General features: G+C 45.7%; 55 non-coding genes across 55 annotated transcripts; all 55 read right to left on the bottom strand.

The window, feature by feature from the left end:
• Window positions 1-78: 78 nt before the first annotated feature.
• trnal-uaa (transfer RNA leucine (anticodon UAA)) lies at window positions 79-161 on the bottom strand. Its single transcript has one exon. It is a non-coding gene; the product is annotated as a tRNA-Leu (tRNA).
• A 115-nt stretch (window positions 162-276) lies between these two features.
• On the bottom strand, window positions 277-359 carry trnal-uaa (transfer RNA leucine (anticodon UAA)). Its single transcript has one exon. It is a non-coding gene; the product is annotated as a tRNA-Leu (tRNA).
• Window positions 360-431: 72 nt separating this feature from the next.
• trnal-caa (transfer RNA leucine (anticodon CAA)) lies at window positions 432-514 on the bottom strand. Its single transcript has one exon. It is a non-coding gene; the product is annotated as a tRNA-Leu (tRNA).
• An 81-nt stretch (window positions 515-595) lies between these two features.
• Window positions 596-678, bottom strand: trnal-caa (transfer RNA leucine (anticodon CAA)). The gene has a single exon. It is a non-coding gene; the product is annotated as a tRNA-Leu (tRNA).
• Window positions 679-759: 81 nt separating this feature from the next.
• Window positions 760-842, bottom strand: trnal-uaa (transfer RNA leucine (anticodon UAA)). The gene has a single exon. It is a non-coding gene; the product is annotated as a tRNA-Leu (tRNA).
• An 81-nt stretch (window positions 843-923) lies between these two features.
• On the bottom strand, window positions 924-1,006 carry trnal-uaa (transfer RNA leucine (anticodon UAA)). The gene has a single exon. It is a non-coding gene; the product is annotated as a tRNA-Leu (tRNA).
• An 81-nt stretch (window positions 1,007-1,087) lies between these two features.
• On the bottom strand, window positions 1,088-1,170 carry trnal-uaa (transfer RNA leucine (anticodon UAA)). Its single transcript has one exon. It is a non-coding gene; the product is annotated as a tRNA-Leu (tRNA).
• Window positions 1,171-1,251: 81 nt separating this feature from the next.
• trnal-uaa (transfer RNA leucine (anticodon UAA)) lies at window positions 1,252-1,334 on the bottom strand. Its single transcript has one exon. It is a non-coding gene; the product is annotated as a tRNA-Leu (tRNA).
• A 115-nt stretch (window positions 1,335-1,449) lies between these two features.
• On the bottom strand, window positions 1,450-1,532 carry trnal-uaa (transfer RNA leucine (anticodon UAA)). The gene has a single exon. It is a non-coding gene; the product is annotated as a tRNA-Leu (tRNA).
• Window positions 1,533-1,647: 115 nt separating this feature from the next.
• Window positions 1,648-1,730, bottom strand: trnal-caa (transfer RNA leucine (anticodon CAA)). The gene has a single exon. It is a non-coding gene; the product is annotated as a tRNA-Leu (tRNA).
• Window positions 1,731-1,811: 81 nt separating this feature from the next.
• trnal-uaa (transfer RNA leucine (anticodon UAA)) lies at window positions 1,812-1,894 on the bottom strand. Its single transcript has one exon. It is a non-coding gene; the product is annotated as a tRNA-Leu (tRNA).
• Window positions 1,895-2,009: 115 nt separating this feature from the next.
• trnal-uaa (transfer RNA leucine (anticodon UAA)) lies at window positions 2,010-2,092 on the bottom strand. The gene has a single exon. It is a non-coding gene; the product is annotated as a tRNA-Leu (tRNA).
• A 72-nt stretch (window positions 2,093-2,164) lies between these two features.
• Window positions 2,165-2,247, bottom strand: trnal-caa (transfer RNA leucine (anticodon CAA)). The gene has a single exon. It is a non-coding gene; the product is annotated as a tRNA-Leu (tRNA).
• An 81-nt stretch (window positions 2,248-2,328) lies between these two features.
• On the bottom strand, window positions 2,329-2,411 carry trnal-caa (transfer RNA leucine (anticodon CAA)). Its single transcript has one exon. It is a non-coding gene; the product is annotated as a tRNA-Leu (tRNA).
• Window positions 2,412-2,492: 81 nt separating this feature from the next.
• trnal-uaa (transfer RNA leucine (anticodon UAA)) lies at window positions 2,493-2,575 on the bottom strand. Its single transcript has one exon. It is a non-coding gene; the product is annotated as a tRNA-Leu (tRNA).
• Window positions 2,576-2,656: 81 nt separating this feature from the next.
• Window positions 2,657-2,739, bottom strand: trnal-uaa (transfer RNA leucine (anticodon UAA)). The gene has a single exon. It is a non-coding gene; the product is annotated as a tRNA-Leu (tRNA).
• An 81-nt stretch (window positions 2,740-2,820) lies between these two features.
• On the bottom strand, window positions 2,821-2,903 carry trnal-uaa (transfer RNA leucine (anticodon UAA)). Its single transcript has one exon. It is a non-coding gene; the product is annotated as a tRNA-Leu (tRNA).
• Window positions 2,904-2,984: 81 nt separating this feature from the next.
• On the bottom strand, window positions 2,985-3,067 carry trnal-uaa (transfer RNA leucine (anticodon UAA)). Its single transcript has one exon. It is a non-coding gene; the product is annotated as a tRNA-Leu (tRNA).
• Window positions 3,068-3,182: 115 nt separating this feature from the next.
• On the bottom strand, window positions 3,183-3,265 carry trnal-caa (transfer RNA leucine (anticodon CAA)). Its single transcript has one exon. It is a non-coding gene; the product is annotated as a tRNA-Leu (tRNA).
• Window positions 3,266-3,337: 72 nt separating this feature from the next.
• On the bottom strand, window positions 3,338-3,420 carry trnal-caa (transfer RNA leucine (anticodon CAA)). The gene has a single exon. It is a non-coding gene; the product is annotated as a tRNA-Leu (tRNA).
• Window positions 3,421-3,535: 115 nt separating this feature from the next.
• trnal-uaa (transfer RNA leucine (anticodon UAA)) lies at window positions 3,536-3,618 on the bottom strand. Its single transcript has one exon. It is a non-coding gene; the product is annotated as a tRNA-Leu (tRNA).
• Window positions 3,619-3,731: 113 nt separating this feature from the next.
• On the bottom strand, window positions 3,732-3,814 carry trnal-caa (transfer RNA leucine (anticodon CAA)). Its single transcript has one exon. It is a non-coding gene; the product is annotated as a tRNA-Leu (tRNA).
• Window positions 3,815-3,895: 81 nt separating this feature from the next.
• trnal-caa (transfer RNA leucine (anticodon CAA)) lies at window positions 3,896-3,978 on the bottom strand. Its single transcript has one exon. It is a non-coding gene; the product is annotated as a tRNA-Leu (tRNA).
• Window positions 3,979-4,059: 81 nt separating this feature from the next.
• On the bottom strand, window positions 4,060-4,142 carry trnal-caa (transfer RNA leucine (anticodon CAA)). Its single transcript has one exon. It is a non-coding gene; the product is annotated as a tRNA-Leu (tRNA).
• An 81-nt stretch (window positions 4,143-4,223) lies between these two features.
• On the bottom strand, window positions 4,224-4,306 carry trnal-caa (transfer RNA leucine (anticodon CAA)). The gene has a single exon. It is a non-coding gene; the product is annotated as a tRNA-Leu (tRNA).
• An 81-nt stretch (window positions 4,307-4,387) lies between these two features.
• Window positions 4,388-4,470, bottom strand: trnal-uaa (transfer RNA leucine (anticodon UAA)). The gene has a single exon. It is a non-coding gene; the product is annotated as a tRNA-Leu (tRNA).
• An 81-nt stretch (window positions 4,471-4,551) lies between these two features.
• trnal-uaa (transfer RNA leucine (anticodon UAA)) lies at window positions 4,552-4,634 on the bottom strand. Its single transcript has one exon. It is a non-coding gene; the product is annotated as a tRNA-Leu (tRNA).
• Window positions 4,635-4,715: 81 nt separating this feature from the next.
• trnal-uaa (transfer RNA leucine (anticodon UAA)) lies at window positions 4,716-4,798 on the bottom strand. Its single transcript has one exon. It is a non-coding gene; the product is annotated as a tRNA-Leu (tRNA).
• Window positions 4,799-4,879: 81 nt separating this feature from the next.
• On the bottom strand, window positions 4,880-4,962 carry trnal-uaa (transfer RNA leucine (anticodon UAA)). Its single transcript has one exon. It is a non-coding gene; the product is annotated as a tRNA-Leu (tRNA).
• Window positions 4,963-5,077: 115 nt separating this feature from the next.
• trnal-caa (transfer RNA leucine (anticodon CAA)) lies at window positions 5,078-5,160 on the bottom strand. The gene has a single exon. It is a non-coding gene; the product is annotated as a tRNA-Leu (tRNA).
• Window positions 5,161-5,232: 72 nt separating this feature from the next.
• trnal-caa (transfer RNA leucine (anticodon CAA)) lies at window positions 5,233-5,315 on the bottom strand. Its single transcript has one exon. It is a non-coding gene; the product is annotated as a tRNA-Leu (tRNA).
• A 115-nt stretch (window positions 5,316-5,430) lies between these two features.
• trnal-uaa (transfer RNA leucine (anticodon UAA)) lies at window positions 5,431-5,513 on the bottom strand. Its single transcript has one exon. It is a non-coding gene; the product is annotated as a tRNA-Leu (tRNA).
• A 113-nt stretch (window positions 5,514-5,626) lies between these two features.
• trnal-caa (transfer RNA leucine (anticodon CAA)) lies at window positions 5,627-5,709 on the bottom strand. Its single transcript has one exon. It is a non-coding gene; the product is annotated as a tRNA-Leu (tRNA).
• Window positions 5,710-5,790: 81 nt separating this feature from the next.
• trnal-caa (transfer RNA leucine (anticodon CAA)) lies at window positions 5,791-5,873 on the bottom strand. Its single transcript has one exon. It is a non-coding gene; the product is annotated as a tRNA-Leu (tRNA).
• Window positions 5,874-5,954: 81 nt separating this feature from the next.
• trnal-caa (transfer RNA leucine (anticodon CAA)) lies at window positions 5,955-6,037 on the bottom strand. The gene has a single exon. It is a non-coding gene; the product is annotated as a tRNA-Leu (tRNA).
• An 81-nt stretch (window positions 6,038-6,118) lies between these two features.
• trnal-caa (transfer RNA leucine (anticodon CAA)) lies at window positions 6,119-6,201 on the bottom strand. The gene has a single exon. It is a non-coding gene; the product is annotated as a tRNA-Leu (tRNA).
• An 81-nt stretch (window positions 6,202-6,282) lies between these two features.
• trnal-uaa (transfer RNA leucine (anticodon UAA)) lies at window positions 6,283-6,365 on the bottom strand. The gene has a single exon. It is a non-coding gene; the product is annotated as a tRNA-Leu (tRNA).
• A 255-nt stretch (window positions 6,366-6,620) lies between these two features.
• On the bottom strand, window positions 6,621-6,703 carry trnal-caa (transfer RNA leucine (anticodon CAA)). The gene has a single exon. It is a non-coding gene; the product is annotated as a tRNA-Leu (tRNA).
• An 81-nt stretch (window positions 6,704-6,784) lies between these two features.
• Window positions 6,785-6,867, bottom strand: trnal-caa (transfer RNA leucine (anticodon CAA)). Its single transcript has one exon. It is a non-coding gene; the product is annotated as a tRNA-Leu (tRNA).
• A 114-nt stretch (window positions 6,868-6,981) lies between these two features.
• trnal-caa (transfer RNA leucine (anticodon CAA)) lies at window positions 6,982-7,064 on the bottom strand. Its single transcript has one exon. It is a non-coding gene; the product is annotated as a tRNA-Leu (tRNA).
• An 81-nt stretch (window positions 7,065-7,145) lies between these two features.
• trnal-uaa (transfer RNA leucine (anticodon UAA)) lies at window positions 7,146-7,228 on the bottom strand. Its single transcript has one exon. It is a non-coding gene; the product is annotated as a tRNA-Leu (tRNA).
• Window positions 7,229-7,344: 116 nt separating this feature from the next.
• Window positions 7,345-7,427, bottom strand: trnal-caa (transfer RNA leucine (anticodon CAA)). The gene has a single exon. It is a non-coding gene; the product is annotated as a tRNA-Leu (tRNA).
• Window positions 7,428-7,508: 81 nt separating this feature from the next.
• trnal-caa (transfer RNA leucine (anticodon CAA)) lies at window positions 7,509-7,591 on the bottom strand. The gene has a single exon. It is a non-coding gene; the product is annotated as a tRNA-Leu (tRNA).
• Window positions 7,592-7,672: 81 nt separating this feature from the next.
• trnal-uaa (transfer RNA leucine (anticodon UAA)) lies at window positions 7,673-7,755 on the bottom strand. Its single transcript has one exon. It is a non-coding gene; the product is annotated as a tRNA-Leu (tRNA).
• An 81-nt stretch (window positions 7,756-7,836) lies between these two features.
• trnal-uaa (transfer RNA leucine (anticodon UAA)) lies at window positions 7,837-7,919 on the bottom strand. The gene has a single exon. It is a non-coding gene; the product is annotated as a tRNA-Leu (tRNA).
• Window positions 7,920-8,035: 116 nt separating this feature from the next.
• Window positions 8,036-8,118, bottom strand: trnal-uaa (transfer RNA leucine (anticodon UAA)). Its single transcript has one exon. It is a non-coding gene; the product is annotated as a tRNA-Leu (tRNA).
• Window positions 8,119-8,232: 114 nt separating this feature from the next.
• trnal-caa (transfer RNA leucine (anticodon CAA)) lies at window positions 8,233-8,315 on the bottom strand. The gene has a single exon. It is a non-coding gene; the product is annotated as a tRNA-Leu (tRNA).
• Window positions 8,316-8,396: 81 nt separating this feature from the next.
• On the bottom strand, window positions 8,397-8,479 carry trnal-uaa (transfer RNA leucine (anticodon UAA)). The gene has a single exon. It is a non-coding gene; the product is annotated as a tRNA-Leu (tRNA).
• An 81-nt stretch (window positions 8,480-8,560) lies between these two features.
• On the bottom strand, window positions 8,561-8,643 carry trnal-uaa (transfer RNA leucine (anticodon UAA)). The gene has a single exon. It is a non-coding gene; the product is annotated as a tRNA-Leu (tRNA).
• Window positions 8,644-8,758: 115 nt separating this feature from the next.
• On the bottom strand, window positions 8,759-8,841 carry trnal-caa (transfer RNA leucine (anticodon CAA)). Its single transcript has one exon. It is a non-coding gene; the product is annotated as a tRNA-Leu (tRNA).
• An 81-nt stretch (window positions 8,842-8,922) lies between these two features.
• On the bottom strand, window positions 8,923-9,005 carry trnal-uaa (transfer RNA leucine (anticodon UAA)). Its single transcript has one exon. It is a non-coding gene; the product is annotated as a tRNA-Leu (tRNA).
• Window positions 9,006-9,086: 81 nt separating this feature from the next.
• trnal-uaa (transfer RNA leucine (anticodon UAA)) lies at window positions 9,087-9,169 on the bottom strand. The gene has a single exon. It is a non-coding gene; the product is annotated as a tRNA-Leu (tRNA).
• A 236-nt stretch (window positions 9,170-9,405) lies between these two features.
• Window positions 9,406-9,488, bottom strand: trnal-uaa (transfer RNA leucine (anticodon UAA)). Its single transcript has one exon. It is a non-coding gene; the product is annotated as a tRNA-Leu (tRNA).
• An 81-nt stretch (window positions 9,489-9,569) lies between these two features.
• trnal-uaa (transfer RNA leucine (anticodon UAA)) lies at window positions 9,570-9,652 on the bottom strand. The gene has a single exon. It is a non-coding gene; the product is annotated as a tRNA-Leu (tRNA).
• An 80-nt stretch (window positions 9,653-9,732) lies between these two features.
• trnal-caa (transfer RNA leucine (anticodon CAA)) lies at window positions 9,733-9,815 on the bottom strand. Its single transcript has one exon. It is a non-coding gene; the product is annotated as a tRNA-Leu (tRNA).
• Between the last annotated feature and the right edge of the window lie 60 nt (window positions 9,816-9,875).

Raw genomic sequence — 9,875 nt, forward strand, 5'->3', positions numbered from 1 at the left:
TGGTTGATTTCATTCGACCCAAAATGGATGTAAAACCCGTAACCACAGGCCAAATTTTTCATTAACACATCACCAAAATAACAGGAGTGGGATTCGAACCCACAAGGATTTACATCCATTGGAACTTAAGTCCAACGCCTTAACCGCTCGGCCATCCTGGTGAGTGGAATGCTTTAACCGCTCGGCCATCCTGGTGACTGGTTGATTTCATTCGACCCGAAATGGATGTAAAACCCATAAACACAGGCAACATTTTTCATTAACACATCACCAAAATACCAGGAGTGGGGTTCGAACCCACGAGGATTTACATCCATTGGAACTTAAGTCCAACGCCTTAACCGCTCGGCCATCCTGGTGATCTACTGAAATAAAGTCAACTTAAATCAGACGTCAAACCATCCACTGAAGGCTAAATAAATCCAAGTAAATACCAGGAGTGGGGCTCAAACCCACAAGGATTTACATCCATTGGAACTTGAGTCCAACACCTTAACCACTCGGCCATCCTGGTGACTGGTTGATGTCATATGACCCGAAATGGATGTGAAAACCGTAACCACAGGCAACATTTTTCATTAACACATCACCAAAATACCAGGAGTGGGGTTCGAACCCACGAGGATTTACATCCATTGGAACTTGAGTCCAACAACTTAACCGCTCGGCCATCCTGGTGACTGGTTGATTTCATTTGACCCGAAATGGATGTAAAACCCGTAACCACAGGCCAAATTTTTCCTGAACACATCACCAAAATACCAGGAGTGGGGTTCGAACCCACGAGGATTTACATCCATTGGAACTTAAGTCCAACGCCTTAACCGCTCGGCCATCCTGGTGACAGGTTGATTTCATTCGACCCGAAACGGATGTAAAACCCGTAACCACAGGCCAAATTTTTCATTAACACATCACCAAAATACAAGGAGTGGGATTCGAACCCACAAGGATTTACATCCATTGGAACTTAAGTCCAACGCCTTAACCGCTCGGCCATCCTGGTGACTGGTTGATTTCATTCGACCCAAAATGGATGTAAAACCCGTAACCACAGGCCAAATTTTTCATTAACACATCACCAAAATAACAGGAGTGGGATTCGAACCCACAAGGATTTACATCCATTGGAACTTAAGTCCAACGCCTTAACCGCTCGGCCATCCTGGTGACAGGTTGATTTCATTCGACCCGAAACAGATGTAAAACCCATAACCACAGGCCAGATTTTTCATTAACACATCACCAAAATGCCAGGAGTGGGGTTCGAACCCACGAGGATTTACATCCATTGGAACTTAAGTCCAACGCCTTAACCGCTCGGCCATCCTGGTGAGTGGAATGCTTTAACTGCTCGGCCATCCTGGTGACAGGTTGATTTCATTCGACCCGAAACAGATGTAAAACCCATAACCACAGGCCAGATTTTTCATTAACACATCACCAAAATGCCAGGAGTGGGGTTCGAACCCACGAGGATTTACATCCATTGGAACTTAAGTCCAACGCCTTAACCGCTCGGCCATCCTGGTGAGTGGAATGGTTTAACTGCTCGGCCATCCTGGTGACAGGTTGATTTCATTCGACCCGAAACAGATGTAAAACCCATAACCACAGGCCAGATTTTTCATTAACACATCACCAAAATACCAGGAGTGGGATTTGAACCCACGAGGATTTACATCCATTGGAACTTGAGTCCAACGCCTTAACCGCTCGGCCATCCTGGTGACTGGTTGATTTCATTCGACCCAAAATGGATGTAAAACCCGTAACCACAGGCCAAATTTTTCATTAACACATCACCAAAATAACAGGAGTGGGATTCGAACCCACAAGGATTTACATCCATTGGAACTTAAGTCCAACGCCTTAACCGCTCGGCCATCCTGGTGAGTGGAATGCTTTAACCGCTCGGCCATCCTGGTGACTGGTTGATTTCATTCGACCCGAAATGGATGTAAAACCCATAAACACAGGCAACATTTTTCATTAACACATCACCAAAATACCAGGAGTGGGGTTCGAACCCACGAGGATTTACATCCATTGGAACTTAAGTCCAACGCCTTAACCGCTCGGCCATCCTGGTGATCTACTGAAATAAAGTCAACTTAAATCAGACGTCAAACCATCCACTGAAGGCTAAATAAATCCAAGTAAATACCAGGAGTGGGGCTCAAACCCACAAGGATTTACATCCATTGGAACTTGAGTCCAACACCTTAACCACTCGGCCATCCTGGTGACTGGTTGATGTCATATGACCCGAAATGGATGTGAAAACCGTAACCACAGGCAACATTTTTCATTAACACATCACCAAAATACCAGGAGTGGGGTTCGAACCCACGAGGATTTACATCCATTGGAACTTGAGTCCAACAACTTAACCGCTCGGCCATCCTGGTGACTGGTTGATTTCATTTGACCCGAAATGGATGTAAAACCCGTAACCACAGGCCAAATTTTTCCTGAACACATCACCAAAATACCAGGAGTGGGGTTCGAACCCACGAGGATTTACATCCATTGGAACTTAAGTCCAACGCCTTAACCGCTCGGCCATCCTGGTGACAGGTTGATTTCATTCGACCCGAAACGGATGTAAAACCCGTAACCACAGGCCAAATTTTTCATTAACACATCACCAAAATACAAGGAGTGGGATTCGAACCCACAAGGATTTACATCCATTGGAACTTAAGTCCAACGCCTTAACCGCTCGGCCATCCTGGTGACTGGTTGATTTCATTCGACCCAAAATGGATGTAAAACCCGTAACCACAGGCCAAATTTTTCATTAACACATCACCAAAATAACAGGAGTGGGATTCGAACCCACAAGGATTTACATCCATTGGAACTTAAGTCCAACGCCTTAACCGCTCGGCCATCCTGGTGACAGGTTGATTTCATTCGACCCGAAACAGATGTAAAACCCATAACCACAGGCCAGATTTTTCATTAACACATCACCAAAATGCCAGGAGTGGGGTTCGAACCCACGAGGATTTACATCCATTGGAACTTAAGTCCAACGCCTTAACCGCTCGGCCATCCTGGTGAGTGGAATGCTTTAACTGCTCGGCCATCCTGGTGACAGGTTGATTTCATTCGACCCGAAACAGATGTAAAACCCATAACCACAGGCCAGATTTTTCATTAACACATCACCAAAATACCAGGAGTGGGATTTGAACCCACGAGGATTTACATCCATTGGAACTTGAGTCCAACGCCTTAACTGCTCGGCCATCCTGGTGATCTATTGAAATAAAGTCAACTTAAATCAGACGTCAAACCATCCACTGAAGGCTAAATCAATCCAAGTAAATACCAGGAGTGGGGCTCAAACCCACAAGGATTTACATCCATTGGAACTTGAGTCCAACGCCTTAACCGCTCGGCCATCCTGGTGAGTGGAATGCTTTAACCGCTCGGCTATCCTGGTGACAAGTTGATTTCATTCGACCCGAAACGGATGTAAAACCCATAACCACAGGCCAGATTTTTCATTAACACATCACCAAAATACCAGGAGTGGGGTTCGAACCCACGAGGATTTACATCCATTGGAACTTAAGTCCAACGCCTTAACCGCTCGGCTATCCTGGTGAGTGGAATACTTAACTGCTCGGCCATCCTGGTGACAGGTTGATTTCATTCGACCCGAAACGGATGTGAAACCCATAACCACAGCCAGATTTTTCATTAACACATCACCAAAATACCAGGAGTGGGGTTCGAACCCACGAGGATTTACATCCATTGGAACTTGAGTCCAACAACTTAACCGCTCGGCCATCCTGGTGACTGGTTGATTTCATTTGACCCGAAATGGATGTAAAAACAATAACCACAGGCCAAATTTTTCATTAACTCATCACCAAAATACCAGGAGTGGGGTTCGAACCCACGAGGATTTACATCCATTGGAACTTGAGTCCAACGCCTTAACCGCTCAGCCATCCTGGTAACTGGTTGTTTTCATTCGACCCGAAAAGGATGTAAAACCCATAACCACAGGCCAAATTTTTCATGAACACATCACCAAAATACCAGGAGTGGGGTTCGAACCCACGAGGATTTACATCCATTGGAACTTGAGTCCAACGCCTTAACCGCTCGGCCATCCTGGTGACTGGTTTTTTTCATTTGACCAGAAATGGATGTAAAACCCGTAACCACAGGCCAAATTTTTCCTAAACACATCACCAAAATACCAGGAGAGGGGTTCGAACCCACGAGGATTTACATCCATTGGAACTTGAGTCCAACGCCTTAACCGCTAGGCCATCCTGGTAACTGGTTGTTTTCATTCGACCCGAAAAGGATCTAAAACCCATAACCACAGGCCAAATTTTTCATGAATACATCACCAAAATACCAGGAGTGGGGTTCGAACCCACGAGGATTTACATCCATTGGAACTTAAGTCCAACGCCTTAACCGCTCGGCCATCCTGGTGACAGGTTGATTTCATTCGACCCGAAACGGATGTAAAACCCGTAACCACAGGCCAAATTTTTCATTAACACATCACCAAAATACAAGGAGTGGGATTCGAACCCACAAGGATTTACATCCATTGGAACTTAAGTCCAACGCCTTAACCGCTCGGCCATCCTGGTGACTGGTTGATTTCATTCGACCCAAAATGGATGTAAAACCCGTAACCACAGGCCAAATTTTTCATTAACACATCACCAAAATAACAGGAGTGGGATTCGAACCCACAAGGATTTACATCCATTGGAACTTAAGTCCAACGCCTTAACCGCTCGGCCATCCTGGTGACAGGTTGATTTCATTCGACCCGAAACAGATGTAAAACCCATAACCACAGGCCAGATTTTTCATTAACACATCACCAAAATGCCAGGAGTGGGGTTCGAACCCACGAGGATTTACATCCATTGGAACTTAAGTCCAACGCCTTAACCGCTCGGCCATCCTGGTGAGTGGAATGCTTTAACTGCTCGGCCATCCTGGTGACAGGTTGATTTCATTCGACCCGAAACAGATGTAAAACCCATAACCACAGGCCAGATTTTTCATTAACACATCACCAAAATACCAGGAGTGGGATTTGAACCCACGAGGATTTACATCCATTGGAACTTGAGTCCAACGCCTTAACTGCTCGGCCATCCTGGTGATCTATTGAAATAAAGTCAACTTAAATCAGACGTCAAACCATCCACTGAAGGCTAAATCAATCCAAGTAAATACCAGGAGTGGGGCTCAAACCCACAAGGATTTACATCCATTGGAACTTGAGTCCAACGCCTTAACCGCTCGGCCATCCTGGTGAGTGGAATGCTTTAACCGCTCGGCTATCCTGGTGACAAGTTGATTTCATTCGACCCGAAACGGATGTAAAACCCATAACCACAGGCCAGATTTTTCATTAACACATCACCAAAATACCAGGAGTGGGGTTCGAACCCACGAGGATTTACATCCATTGGAACTTAAGTCCAACGCCTTAACCGCTCGGCTATCCTGGTGAGTGGAATACTTAACTGCTCGGCCATCCTGGTGACAGGTTGATTTCATTCGACCCGAAACGGATGTGAAACCCATAACCACAGCCAGATTTTTCATTAACACATCACCAAAATACCAGGAGTGGGGTTCGAACCCACGAGGATTTACATCCATTGGAACTTGAGTCCAACAACTTAACCGCTCGGCCATCCTGGTGACTGGTTGATTTCATTTGACCCGAAATGGATGTAAAAACAATAACCACAGGCCAAATTTTTCATTAACTCATCACCAAAATACCAGGAGTGGGGTTCGAACCCACGAGGATTTACATCCATTGGAACTTGAGTCCAACGCCTTAACCGCTCAGCCATCCTGGTAACTGGTTGTTTTCATTCGACCCGAAAAGGATGTAAAACCCATAACCACAGGCCAAATTTTTCATGAACACATCACCAAAATACCAGGAGTGGGGTTCGAACCCACGAGGATTTACATCCATTGGAACTTGAGTCCAACGCCTTAACCGCTCGGCCATCCTGGTGACTGGTTTTTTTCATTTGACCAGAAATGGATGTAAAACCCGTAACCACAGGCCAAATTTTTCCTAAACACATCACCAAAATACCAGGAGAGGGGTTCGAACCCACGAGGATTTACATCCATTGGAACTTGAGTCCAACGCCTTAACCGCTAGGCCATCCTGGTAACTGGTTGTTTTCATTCGACCCGAAAAGGATCTAAAACCCATAACCACAGGCCAAATTTTTCATGAATACATCACCAAAATACCAGGAGTGGGGTTCGAACCCACGAGGATTTACATCCATTGGAACTTAAGTCCAACGCCTTAACCACTCGGCCATCCTGGTGAGTGGAATGCTTTAACCACTCGGCCATCCTGGTGACTGGTTGATTTCATTCGACCCGAAACGGATGTAAAACCAATAACCACAGGCCAAATTTTTCATTAACTCATCACCAAAATACCAGGAGTGGGGTTCGAACTTTCGAGTCCAACGCCTTAACCGCTCAGCCATCCTGGTAACTGGTTGTTTTCATTCGACCCGAAAAGGATGTAAAACCCAACACCACAGGCCAAATTTTTCATGAACACATCACCAAAATACCAGGAGTGGGGTTCGAACCCACGAGGATTTACATCCATTGGAACTTGAGTCCAACGCCTTAACCACTCGGCCATCCTGGTGACTGGTTGATTTCATTTGACCCGAAATGGATGTAAAACCAATAACCACAGGCCAAATTTTTCATTAACTCATCACCAAAATACCAGGAGTGGGGTTCGAACCCACGAGGATTTACATCCATTGGAACTTGAGTCCAACGCCTTAACCGCTCGGCCATCCTGGTGAGTGGAATACTTTAACTGCTCGGCCATCCTGGTGACAGGTTGATTTCATTCGACCCGAAACTGATGTGAAACCCACAACCACAGCCAGATTTTTCATTAACACATCACCAAAATACCAGGAGTGGGGTTCGAACCCACGAGGATTTACATCCATTTGAACTTGAGTCCAACAACTTAACCGCTCGGCCATCCTGGTGACTGGTTGATTTCATTTGACCCGAAATGGATGTAAAACCCGTAACCACAGGCCAAATTTTTCCTGAACACATCACCAAAATACCAGGAGTGGGGTTCAAACCCACGAAGATTTACATCCATTGGAACTTAAGTCCAACGCCTTAACCGCTCGGCCATCCTGGTGAGTGGAATGCTTTAACCACTCGGCCATCCTGGTGACTGGTTTATTTCATTCGACCCGAAACGGATGTAAAACCCATAACCACAGGCCAATTTTTTAAATTAACACATCACTGAAATACCAGGAGTGTGGTTCGAACCCACGAGGATTTACATCCATTGGAACTTGAGTCCAACGCCTTAACCGCTCGGCCATCCTGGTGACTGGCTGTGTTCATTCGACCCGAAACGGATGTAAAACCCATAACCACAGGCCAGATTTTTCATTAACACATCACCAAAATACCAGGAGTGGGGTTCGAACCCACGAGGATTTACATCCATTGGAACTTGAGTCCAACAACTTAACCGCTCGGCCATCCTGGTGACTGGTTGATTTCATTTGACCCGAAATGGATGTAAAACCCGTAACCACAGGCCAAATTTTTCCTGAACACATCACCAAAATACCAGGAGTGGGGTTCGAACCCACGAGGATTTACATCCATTGGAACTTAAGTCCAACGCCTTAACCGCTCGGCCATCCTGGTGACAGGTTGATTTCATTCGACCCGAAACGGATGTAAAACCCGTAACCACAGGCCAAATTTTTCCTGAACACATCACCAAAATACCAGGAGTGGGGTTCGAACCCACGAGGATTTACATCCATTGGAACTTAAGTCCAACGCCTTAACCACTCGGCCATCCTGGTGAGTGGAATGCTTTAACCACTCGGCCATCCTGGTGACTGGTTGATTTCATTCGACCCGAAACGGATGTAAAACCCATAACCACAGGCCAATTTTTTTAATTAACACATCACTGAAATACCAGGAGTGGGGTTCGAAGCCACGAGGATTTACATCCATTGGAACTTAAGTCCAACACCTTAACCACTCCGCCATCCTGGTGAGTGGAATACTTTAACTGCTCGGCCATCCTGGTGACAGGTTGATTTCATTCGACCCGAAACGGATGTGAAACCCACAACCACAGCCAGATTTTTCATTAACACATCACCAAAATACCAGGAGTGGGGTTCGAACCCACGAGGATTTACATCCATTTGAACTTGAGTCCAACAACTTAACCGCTCGGCCATCCTGGTGACTGGTTGATTTCATTTGACCCGAAATGGATGTAAAACCCGTAACCACAGGCCAAATTTTTCCTGAACACATCACCAAAATACCAGGAGTGGGGTTCGAACCCACGAGGATTTACATCCATTGGAACTTAAGTCCAACGCCTTAACCGCTCGGCCATCCTGGTGACAGGTTGATTTCATTCGACCCGAAACAGATGTAAAACCCATAACCACAGGCCAGATTTTTCATTAACACATCACCAAAATGCCAGGAGTGGGGTTCGAACCCACGAGGATTTACATCCATTGGAACTTAAGTCCAACGCCTTAACTGCTCGGCCATCCTGGTGAGTGGAATGGTTTAACTGCTCGGCCATCCTGGTGACAGGTTGATTTCATTCGACCCGAAACAGATGTAAAACCCATAACCACAGGCCAGATTTTTCATTAACACATCACCAAAATACCAGAAGTGGGATTTGAACCCACGAGGATTTACATCCATTGGAACTTGAGTCCAACGCCTTAACCGCTCGGCCATCCTGGTGACTGGTTGATTTCATTCGACCCAAAATGGATGTAAAACCCGTAACCACAGGCCACATTTTTCATTAACACATCACCAAAATAACAGGAGTGGGATTCGAACCCACAAGGATTTACATCCATTGGAACTTAAGTCCAACGCTTTAACCGCTCGGCCATCCTGGTGACTGGTTGATTTCATTCGACCCGAAATGGATGTAAAACCCATAAACACAGGCAACATTTTTCATTAACACATCACCAAAATACCAGGAGTGGGGTTCGAACCCACGAGGATTTACATCCATTGGAACTTAAGTCCAACGCCTTAACCGCTCGGCCATCCTGGTGATCTACTGAAATAAAGTCAACTTAAATCAGACGTCAAACCATCCACTGAAGGATAAATAAATCCAAGTAAATACCAGGTTTGGGGCTCAAACCCACAAGGATTTACATCCATTGGAACTTGAGTCCAACACCTTAACCACTCGGCCATCCTGGTGACTGGTTGATGTCATATGACCCGAAATGGATGTAAAAACCGTAACCACAGGCAACATTTTTCATTAACACATCACCAAAATACCAGGAGTGGGGTTCGAACCCACGAGGATTTACATCCATTGGAACTTAAGTCCAACACCTTAACCGCTCGGCCATCCTGGTGACTGGTTGATTTCATTCGACCCGAAATGGATGTAAAACCCATAAACACAGGCAACATTTTTCATTAACACATCACCAAAATACCAGGAGTGGGGTACGAACCCACGAGGATTTACATCCATTGGAACTTAAGTCCAACGCCTTAACCGCTCGGCCATCCTGGTGACAAGTTGATTTCATTCGCCCCGAAACTGATGTGAAACCCATAACCACAGCCAGATTTTTCATTAACACATCACCAAAATACCAGGAGTGGGGTTCGAACCCACGAGAATTTACATCCATTGGAACTTGAGTCCAACGCCTTAACCGCTCTGCCATCCTGGTGATTTACTGAATTAAAGTCAACTTAAATCAGACGTCAAACCATCCACTGAAGGCTAAATC

Source organism: Hypomesus nipponensis, chromosome 23 (assembly GCF_054491055.1).
Source record: "Hypomesus nipponensis isolate SF chromosome 23, ASM5449105v1, whole genome shotgun sequence".
In the NCBI taxonomy this organism is placed as follows: Eukaryota; Metazoa; Chordata; class Actinopteri; order Osmeriformes; family Osmeridae; genus Hypomesus; species Hypomesus nipponensis.